This window comes from Myotis daubentonii, chromosome 8 (assembly GCF_963259705.1).
Source record: "Myotis daubentonii chromosome 8, mMyoDau2.1, whole genome shotgun sequence".
NCBI classification, from domain to species: Eukaryota; Metazoa; Chordata; class Mammalia; order Chiroptera; family Vespertilionidae; genus Myotis; species Myotis daubentonii.
This window is the reverse complement of record NC_081847.1, coordinates 25,192,491-25,203,068: the sequence shown is the minus strand read 5'-3', so window position 1 is coordinate 25,203,068 and position 10,578 is coordinate 25,192,491.

The following is a 10,578-nucleotide window of genomic DNA, read 5'->3' as shown; positions in this document are numbered from 1 at the left end:
ATTAAAGCTCCTACTTCCCAGGTTTCCTGCCTGCTTCTGGCTGCTCTTAATGAGCTCATTTACCCCACCGAGGTGAGAGATTTCCTCTTGGGAGAGGGTTTAGATGTGACTCTCTCACATCCAGGGCCCCAGAGCGTTTCCTTACAGGGCTTTAAACACGCAGAACGCATTTAAGAGAGAAGCCAAGAAACAAATCTGTTATTTTAGCTTTATTCCCCCTTTGATCACATTTGCTGGAGTGGCAGGCCTGGAGACTGTTCGGAGAAGGGCTGGGTCTCTTTAGGAAGCCCAGTTCAGGGGGACCCACCCAGCTCCACACAATGAAAATAAAGTTGTCAAGCCTTTGAGGTGGCTGTGAAGATTTATTCTTCCTGGGCAAATTGGTGAAACATTTATATTTTAAAAAAATGCTTTGATGAACTTGATAAGGAAGCCCCTGGTTTGAATGTGGAAAAACATTCTAGAGCTTTTTCCACTGTTGAACTGGGTTCTCAACATTCATTGCGAAGCTTGACTTGTGGAAATGAACTTTCCCTTAAAGTAATGAAGAGCTCATGAAGGGACCATTTGGGTTTACAGAACACATGCTTACACTGTCTTAGAATGTAAGTCTCCATGAGACAAGGCTGTCTTAGAAACCTGCAGATCTTGGCATCTTCTCCACAGGTTTTTCACTCCTTCGCTGCCCACAAGTCTTCTTTAAAAACAAAACAAAACACATTTTTATTGATTTCAGAGAAGGGAGAGGGAGAGAGAGATAGAAATATCAATGATGAGAGAGAATCATTGACCGGCTGCCTTCTAAAGGCCCCACACTGGAGATCAAGCCCACAACCCAAGCATGTGCCTTGACCAGGAATTGAACAATGACGTTCTGGTTCATAGGTCAACGCTCAACCACTGAGCCACACCGACCGGGCTGCCCACCAGTCTTCTGATGGCTTTGTTATGGTTGCATTATTTCTACCAGCTGAAGCAATGAAAGATGCACCTTGCTTTTATTATGCGTAGCATGGAAATAGTTCCTGTCCTTGGTAAGGTAAAATGTCGCTTGTTATGGAAACAAGTGCCACATTGTTCTGTGTGATGATCACATTCAGATCTTGAAGGACCTAGGGGAGAAAATGGAAACTGGTGTGAAATATTTTTTTCTTATATTCCAGAAAGCCTTTTTAGCCAGGAACATCTGCCAACAACTCCAAGATGGTGCTTTTAACATCCTTGAGTTTTGCAGACCATTATGAATGGCTCTTAAAAGACTGTGAGCTCCAGACCCCCCCCCCCAAAAAAAAAAAAAAATCATGGACATTTATCAATTGGAAGTGGCAAAATAATCTACAATCATTTAGGGATTTTCTTGGGAAATTTAGAAAATTGCCATCTTTTAATTCTGTTATTGAGACAGCTCTGTCTTGGGTTGCAACTGGCAATGTGGCTCCATGGAGAGCCCATGGGCTTGTGACAGATGGAACCAGATTTGCATTCCTTTGCAGATACTTATTTTCTATGTCACAGGTATATTCTTAATTCTTTTTGCTCAATTAGCTCAACTGTAAAATCAGGGTAATTGCATTTGCTGGTTGGAGCCATTCAGGTTGTAAGGATCAAAGGCAAGCTCAGGTTACACTGGTGATCAGGGATTAGTATGAGAGACACAGGCACTTAAGGAAGTGTGGCAAATAATCACCATGCAGAATACAGCAGCACCTTCCTAAGACGCCCTGCCATATTTGCTGCATTGTTTCTTTTTTTCTCCTCATCTCTCTGTGCGCCAGTCTCCACTCTGCCTTCATGGCTTTTTCTCCTCTTCTACCCTTTTATCTCTCTCCCTGTCCTTGTCTTGCATTCAAACCTCACCAACAGAGAGGATTCCATTGAATCACAAGGTTACCATGCAACAGGGAGCCCCCTGTTGGTTATAGTTCCCATGCCAGGCTTCCTCAGAGCTGGCGCCAATCCAGGATCGAGTTCCTGAAACCATCTTTAATAGCCAGGCCAACAGGGTCACATGACATCACACAAGGTTACTTTGTTCAATAGGGGACTGTGCTTGATAATCTCCATTTATCCCTCCAGATTCATTCTTTTTTATTTTTTTAAATATATTTTGATTGATTTCAGAGAGGAAGGGAGAGATAGAAACATCAATGATGAGAATCATCGATCATCTGCCTCCTGCACGCCCCCTACTGGGGATAGAACCCACAACTCTGGCATGTACCCTGACTGGGAATCGAATGGAGATCTCCTGGTTCATAGGTCAATGCTCAATCACTGAGCCACACTGGCTGGCTTCATTCTCCATTCTTCTTTGCCCTGCTTTGTGTCCTGGGGGCTGACTTCTATAAACTGTATTGCCTGTGTTCCATTGCTGTTTTATTTCCTGTTGGGTTTAGCTAATAGTAAGCATTGGAAGAAGATAAGATGGTGGAAGAGAGAGAAACTGGGAAATTTACTCATCATCTCCCCCACTTCTCATCACCTGGTGATGGTTTTGACAGTGCTCAGCCTCTGTCCATCAGCCCCTCTACCATAGCTACAACTCTCTCTAGCATTTTAGTAACAATGCTCTTCTTCAGCCTTCAGGGCAATGGCACTTTTGTCATTACCATCTCTGTGGACTTCACCTTCCCTAATTGATTCCCTGAGCTCTGACCTTAGGTTGGCAAATAGTCCCTTCATCCAACTCCCATCAATGAACTCTTTGAGTGGGCCAGGTCTTACTTGTTGGAACCTTGACTGATACGGGGCTTATAGGTATGATGGATCCAAACATATCACATGCTGTCCAGGACAAACCCTTGACTTAATGGGTTTATGTTCCTAAGGGCCTACTGCCTCATAAGACCCAATAACTTGAAGATCCTATCATTATTATTTTTGTTATGTTTGTGGGGAAGAAGTTAATCAACATTGTGTGGCTATGAAGTCTCCTCACATGTCCCATTTAGTTTCTTCAATAACCTAGAAGTGGTCACTTCCCAGATAACAAGAATGATGGTATTAGACTCACTGGTGGCATAATGTTAATTTTTTTGTAGCAGCTTTAGAGAGATAGGAATGTGACAAGGGTCTCTGGGATATTATTGAAGGGCATGATATGGGGCACCTGTTGTTATTACATTATTAAAGCAACATAACAAAGTTGATAACTCAAATTGTGAAGAAATAAGAAATGGGGAACTTATTATTAGGTTGCTTCTGCTTTTCCTTTGCAATGAAAAGTTTGGAGTAACCAAGAGTCTGTGACAGAATATCAAAAAAGAAATCACATTTATAGATAATTGGAAAAAAAACCCCAAAGTGTTAGATATGGAGGGATTCTTATATGTAGCATATTTCCAATGTCTTCTTGTACAGATAATTACATTGAGGTCTAGAAGGCTCAATGCCCAGGTCATGGATGACAAATGTGTGGAACATGTATGACCACTAGTTGTTCTCCCATGTTCTTGATTGACATAAACAATCAGTCATGGTGCTAGTTCATATTCTGGCCAAACAAGACCTCAGATTTCTCCACATAGGAATCCACTTGCCATCACCTGGAAGAGAAATGGTCTGTCACTCTGAGCCTTAAGGTTTAGAGATTGTAACTCTTGCTAGTGACAGAGCAGAACAGTTGGGATTTTGCCTTTGAATTCTTGGGTTTTTAAGTTTCATAATTACACAGATTATCTTAAATATAGCTTATTAATGATATATGTAATCCATTGTGAGTTGTGGTAGTAGACATGAGAGGAAAGGGGGTTGGGTGCCAACCAATACATTCAACATTTGTCATCTAGTCTGAAAGTTACCCAGGCTTATGGTTTCTTTCTTTTTCTTCATTGACACCTTCCTTTGGTCTATTTACCCACCATTAAGACCACCCCCATAAGGCCAATTTGAGGAAACTAAAATCAATTTCCTTTCCTCCTTGTTTAGCTAAAATATTTGGGTGGCCTCAAGTTTCTAGACTATTTGTTTCTAGTTTTATTCATTGTCATTTATCCACCACTTTGTTGAAAGACAGCATTGGTTTTAACAAACAACTGTGTTCATTTACTCATGTTGCACATCATTAAACCATTTGAAAACACCATGAAGATTTAGAAATAAAACTAAAGAGGTTTTTTCTTTAATTTCTTTTCCATTTAGAGATCTATGAAGTTGAACCATGTGAACTTCCTGATATTCAACTATTTTTAAACTATCAAAAATGGCAATTTCATATGCACCTTGGAAAACTTATCCCTTATACCTTTGTACTCTTGTATAGAAATCCCTACAAACACAAGTCCACAAATGGTAATTTCAGTAGTTAGCAAGATTGCTTTCGTCTGAGAGCAATTATGTGACATACAGTAATGACCAAAGATATCTGTTGTCATTAGGTCAGTGTCAGATCAAGAGAGGGCAACCCCACCAAGCTCAGCAGTCTGCTCATACTGCTCAAAGGTCATAAGACCCATGTAGAAGAGATACGCTGAACAACTCCAGGGGTCACTTTTCACCTTCCAGTTAATGTGTGTGATGGTCATCGAACCAGGAGATCATCTTCTTCCCCTTATGAGTTATTACCCTATACAGTAAATATTGAAAATGTGAGCTCCACGGACTTGATGTTGGCAAGATTCTCTATGGAGCTTTTGATATTAATGAGAAAAATAAGACAGATATGAGGAGGTTTCAAGTCTCAAACTCTCTGCCTATGGCTACATAAGCCTTGCCAAAGGGATTTGTTTGGAGTTTTGTTTCACCCAGGGGTCAGTTGAGTGCATTCCATTATGTGCTTGGACCTGTGAAGATGGTTGCCATTTGACTCTAAATGTATAGATTTCAGAGATATCAATGATACAGTAGTTAGGAACTTGGGCTCTGGCCTCTGGAGTTAACAGGAACAAGGTTCTTGACCCAGCTTCATTCCTTGGGTTATGTATAAGCAATTTACTTTGTGTTAGCCTGAGTTTTACCAAGCGTACAATGGTGATAGCAATGGAACATACTTCCTGAGTTATTAGCTAATGTCTGTAACATGCCTTGGGAGAGATATGTAATACTCAAAAACTTTAGTATAGTCAGTCCTCACTTAACATTGTAGATAGGTTCTGCAACTTTAAGTGAACAATGTAAATATAATGAGAGGACATTGAACAAAATGACATTAATGGCATACCTGCTCTAGTTGTTATTGGTATGATAGTTCTACCAACACAGTTTGCAAAGTAGGGTGTGCATGGTACTCAGCCCAGATCATTTTTACTTGTCAGATGCACCCATGCTAGCTTCTGCCAACAGCTTAACCTGTGACCTTCAGAAGGTCACCTCTGAGCACTTGAAGCTTCCTCACCCATAGCAAGATCCATAAGGGACTGGGACTCAAAATTCCCAGCCAGCCCCAACCTGACATCTGTAGCCAAAGACGGACAGGGGTGGGACTGTGAAAGCCTAGTGTCTTTGCCTCAATTCAGGAAGTTGCTTGAGGTATAATTTTGCCCTGGAGCTCCCCATGGGATCAGGTGGAGGCTGAATATTTGCAGGAAATTTCAACTCTTGCTCAGCTCCTTCCCCTTTTCTGCCCAGCAACCTGGTGTCTCCTGACAGTGCTCCCCTGAGTAGATCACTGGTGTATGAATCCTCACCTCAGGTGCCCTCACAGAAGCTGACTGACTTAGGAGAGTACTGTGCTTCATCCATAAAAAGTCTTTGAGGTAGGGATCCCATTTTACAGATGTGGGAATGGAGGCTCAGGAGGGCCACCTGACTACCCAAAACTCACTCAGCTAGTAGGTAACAACTCCTAGACTCCTGCCTCCAGTTGCTCTGTCCTGGGAGGTGCACCTGCCTCCAAATCATTTACCTTTGTTTCCCGAGTTCTTCTTAAGAACAAGAGAAAGCCTAGCGTGAAGGATCTTATGAAGCACTTGGTATCGAGAGGCAGAGGACAACTTCAAGTAGGCCAAAGAGCTGTGAATCTTATCACAAAGCCTGGGTCCTGTTGCTTTTGAAATCACATAGCAGAGAGAGATTCTCTGATAGCAGCAAGAAGGGCCTGGGAGGGAACCTGAGGGCTATTGTATTTCTCATGCAGGGTACTCTGCAGCCTGCTGGATGCTGGCATTGGCTTGCTTCATGCTTAAACCGCTTATTAAAGTCTAGACGCAACATAAAAGCATGTAAATTGGTTCCAGCCATCTCTAGTAAAAACTTCAACTGGAGCTGGGAAGTGATTGGAGCATCTCTTGGTGTAATTAAAATTGACTCTTAAAGTTTCTTTAGCTTAATTGGTAACACTTTCTTTGGAAGTTGGTGAAAGCGTCTTGCTGGGAAGGTTAAATGCATTTCTGTGTATAAGATCAGAATTCAAATATATGGACACATTTACAGTTATGTTCTACCCGGGTGGTCTTTTTTTCCCCCTGTATCTTTTCTATTTAAGATTTATGCTGTCATTCACCACAGTCTAAATGTGTTTTGATAAAAAGAAAAAAAATGAACCGTTGCTGACGCATTTCAAACAGAGAGTTGGTAATATTTTGAAGCTTTCAGTAAATTGAACAGCAGTTTGGCTTAACCCAACTCCTTCTTTCCCCCAAGCCTTTCACTTTGGAGTCTGGTGCTTGAACTTTGTCTGTTATTGTGGGGGCTAAAAAATATAATACTTTTCCTCCCATCTTTTAAGTTCTTCAGGGCTAATAATCAAATGAACAGAAATAGATTAACAGGAGAAAAATCAAAGTTTTAATACTTATGCACGAGGAATTTGCATAAGCATGAAAAATCTGAAAACGGTGAGGCAACACTAGGTATATATGACACTTTAGACAAAGAAGAAAAAGTGGGTGGTGGGGGCGGGGAAATGGGGTCTTACATTAAGTAAGTGAGAATAAACAATTTGTAGGTAGTTGAGGAAGAGCAGAACACAGGGCAGGCAGATTCTTTCAAGGGTCTCAGAATAGAGGGGATCTAGTAAGCATGTGGGTATTCCTGTCCAATGCTAAGGTGATTCTGTTAAGGTTTCCTTCCTGAAACAGGTTTTTTTCCCCATCTGAATCTCTTAGGTAGGAAAGAAGAAAGAGTCAAAGGTTCTTTCTGAAGCTTCTGTTTCTAAATAACTGGCTAGAAAGCAACGACAGCTTTAGGTTGGAAAAACTTTGGTCCCCTTCACTACCCAGAAATTGAAAGTAGCTACTACTGTTCAGCTGGGTCCAAAGGTAGAAAGCCAACACTTTCTAAAATGGTCATGTCCTGGCTGCGGCCAAACCCATTTGACCCTATTATCTGAGAATGCATGTGTTTATGCACAGGAATGTGTTTATATGTGTTGGGACCTTTCTCTCTGGGTTTGGCTTCTTGAAGGTCCTGTTAGTGGAGTAATAGTTTCTGATAGTGAAAAAGTCTATGCTTTCAAATTTTTGGAGAGTGATCAGGAATGAAGTTTCCAATTGCCTGGACCAACCTTAATTCAGACTCGGGGGGAAGAACTGCTTGATTTTACATTCCTGAGCACTCACTGTTTATGATTTCCAGGGCCGTGCCTTGCTTCTTGCCTTAGGACCCATCTCTACATATAGCAGAGGGAGCAGCCAGCCATGTCCAGGTCAACCCAACATCCTTATCTGTGTGTGTGTGTGTGTGTGCGTGCGCGTGTGTGCGTGTGTGTGTTTACAGGCTTATATTCTCTTGTTGGATTGCTTCTTTTATCATTATGTAGTGTTCTTCTTAGTCTCTTACTATAACCTTTGTACAACATCTGTTTTGTCAGATATAAGTATTGCTACCCCAGCTTTTTTTATTTTATTTTTTTTTATTTTTTTTATTTTTTAAATATATTTTATTGATTTTCTACAGAGAGGAAGGGAGAGAGATAGAGAGTTAGAAACATCGATGAGAGAGAAACATCGATCAGCTGCCTCCTGCACACCCCCCACTGGGGATGTGCCCACAACCCAGGTACATGCCCTTGACCGGAATCGAACCCGGGACCCTTCAGTCCGCAGGCCGACGCTCTATCCACTGAGCCAAACCGGTTTCGGCAACCCCAGCTTTTTTTAAAAAAAGGTCCATTTTTATGAAAGATCTTTTTCCATCCTTTTACGTTTAGTCTGTGTATATCTTTTATTCTGACATGGGTCTCCTGTAGACAGCATATACATATATGGTTTATGTTTTCTTATCCATTCAGCTATCCTTTGTCTTTTGATTGGAGCACTTCAGTCACTTAATTTAAAGTGATTATTGATAGGTATGTATTCATTGCCATTTTATTCTTTTAACTGTGTTCTTCTGTTTTTTCCCTCCTCTCTCCCCTTCTTCTGCCTAAAGAGACCCTTTAACATTTGTTGTAATACTGATTTGGTGGTGATTGACTCCTGGAGATTTTTATTGTCTGGGAAGCTCTTTATTTTTCCTTCTATTTTAAATGATAGCTTTGCTTGGTAAATTAGTATTGGTTATAGGTCCATGCTGTTTTTTAAAATTAATTAATTTGTGCTTGAGAGAGAGAGAGAGAGAGAGAGAGAGAGAGAGAGAGAGAGAGATCTATCAGTTGCCTTCTCGTATGTGCCTTGACTGGGAAGTGAACCCACAACCTGGGTGTGTGCTCCTCCTGGGAGTTGAACCTTTTGGTGTACAGGGTGACACTCCAACTGAGTCACACCAGCCATGGAGATCCATGCTTCTTATCACTTGAATATTTCATGCCCACCCCTGTGTCCCGAAATGTTTCTGTTGAGAAATCAGCTGACAGTCTGGGAACTGCCTTGTAGGTAACTAATTGTCTTTCTCTTGCTGTTTTCAGGATTCTCATTATGTCTTTAACCATTTGCATTTTAATTATGATGTTTTCTGGTGTGGGCCTTTTTGGGTTCATCTTGTTTGGGACTCTCTTTACTTCCTGGATTAGTGTGTCATTTTCCTTCAACAAGTTGGAGAAGTTTTCTGTCATTATTTCTTCAAACAGGTTCTCGATTCCCTGAACTCTCTCTTCTCCTCTGGTACCTCTGTGATGCAGATGTTGCTATGCTTCATGTTGTCTCAAATGTCCCTTAAACTATCTTCATTTTTAATTTAAATTAATTAATTAATATATTTATTTATTTTTAACCCAAGGATATTTTTTCCACTGATTTTTAGAGGAAGAGGAAGGGGGAAGAGAAAGAGAGAGAGAGAAACATCAATGTGAGAGACATATCAATTGGTTGCCTCCCACATGAACCCTGACTGGAGCCAGGAGTTGAACCTGCAGCCAGGTATGTGTCTTTGACTGGGAGTTGAATCCATGACTCTTAAGTGTGTGGACCAACACTTTAACTGCTGAGCAATACTGACCAGGGCCTATACTAATTTTTAAAAGAAATTCTTTTTCCTTTTTGCTGCTCTGGTTGGGCATTTTTTCTACTTTGTCTTCCAAATTGCTGATTCAATCCTTTGCTTTATCTAACCTATTGTTTATTCATTTCAGTGTATTCTTAATTTTAGATATTGTATTTTTCATTTCCAACTGGTTCTTTTTAATTGTTTCTATGTCCTTTTTCATGTCATTGTAGTTCTCACTAAGCAGCTTGAGCATTCTTATACCATTTTTTAGAACTCTTTATCTGACAAATTGCTTGTCTCTATTTTATTTAGCTCTTTTTCTGGAGATTTCTCCAGTGCTTTCATATGGGGTATGTTTCTTTGTCTTCCCATTTTTCCTGCCTCTTTGTGTTTGTTACTATGTATCAAGTTGACCTGCTATGTATTCCAGTCTTTGTGGGTTGGCCTTACATAGTAGGTGTACTGTGGGATCCAGTGGTGCAGTCTCCTTGACCACCTGAGCTGGGTGCTCTGGGAATGTCCCCTTGTGGATTATGTGGACCTTCCTATTGTAAATGAGTCTTGATTGCTAATGGCTCATTCATGCCTGTGCTCAACCCCCAGACTGGATGACTTTCAGGATCAACCTGGACCACAGTGTGCAAACTGCTGTTTAAGTGCAGACCACATGGAGCAGAATCTGCCTCAGTGTGGTCCGGTGCCTGCCGAGATATCCCTTTGTATATGAAACTTGTGAAGCTTATTAGAACCAGGAAGTAAAGAGAGTCTCAAACAAGATAAACCCAGAAAGGCCCACACCAGAAAACATCATAATTAAAATGCAAATGGTTAAAGACAAAATGAGAATCCTGAAAACAGCAAGAGAAAGACAAGTTACCTACAAGGCAGTTCCCAAGACTGTCAGCTGATTTCTCAACAGAAACATTTCTGGACACAGGTGTGGGCATGAAATATTCAAAGTGATAAGAAGCATGGATCTCCATGGCTGGTGTGACTCTGTTGGAGTGTCATCCTGTACACCAAAAGGTTCGATTCCCAGGAAGAGCACATACCCAGGTTGTGGGTTCAATTCCCAGAGCAGGATCTGAAGCTGGCCACTGGATGCATTGGTTCTGGGGCCTCTTGGGAGGGACTCTGGTGCAGGCCAATGTCAGACACTGCCTCTTATTGGCCATGGGCAACCTCTTTGAAGCTACAAAGCAATGAATCCATAGTTTGTGGCTGCCTCTGCTAGGCCTGAGTGTGTGACAGGTACACAGCTGTGCACCAAGGCTAGCT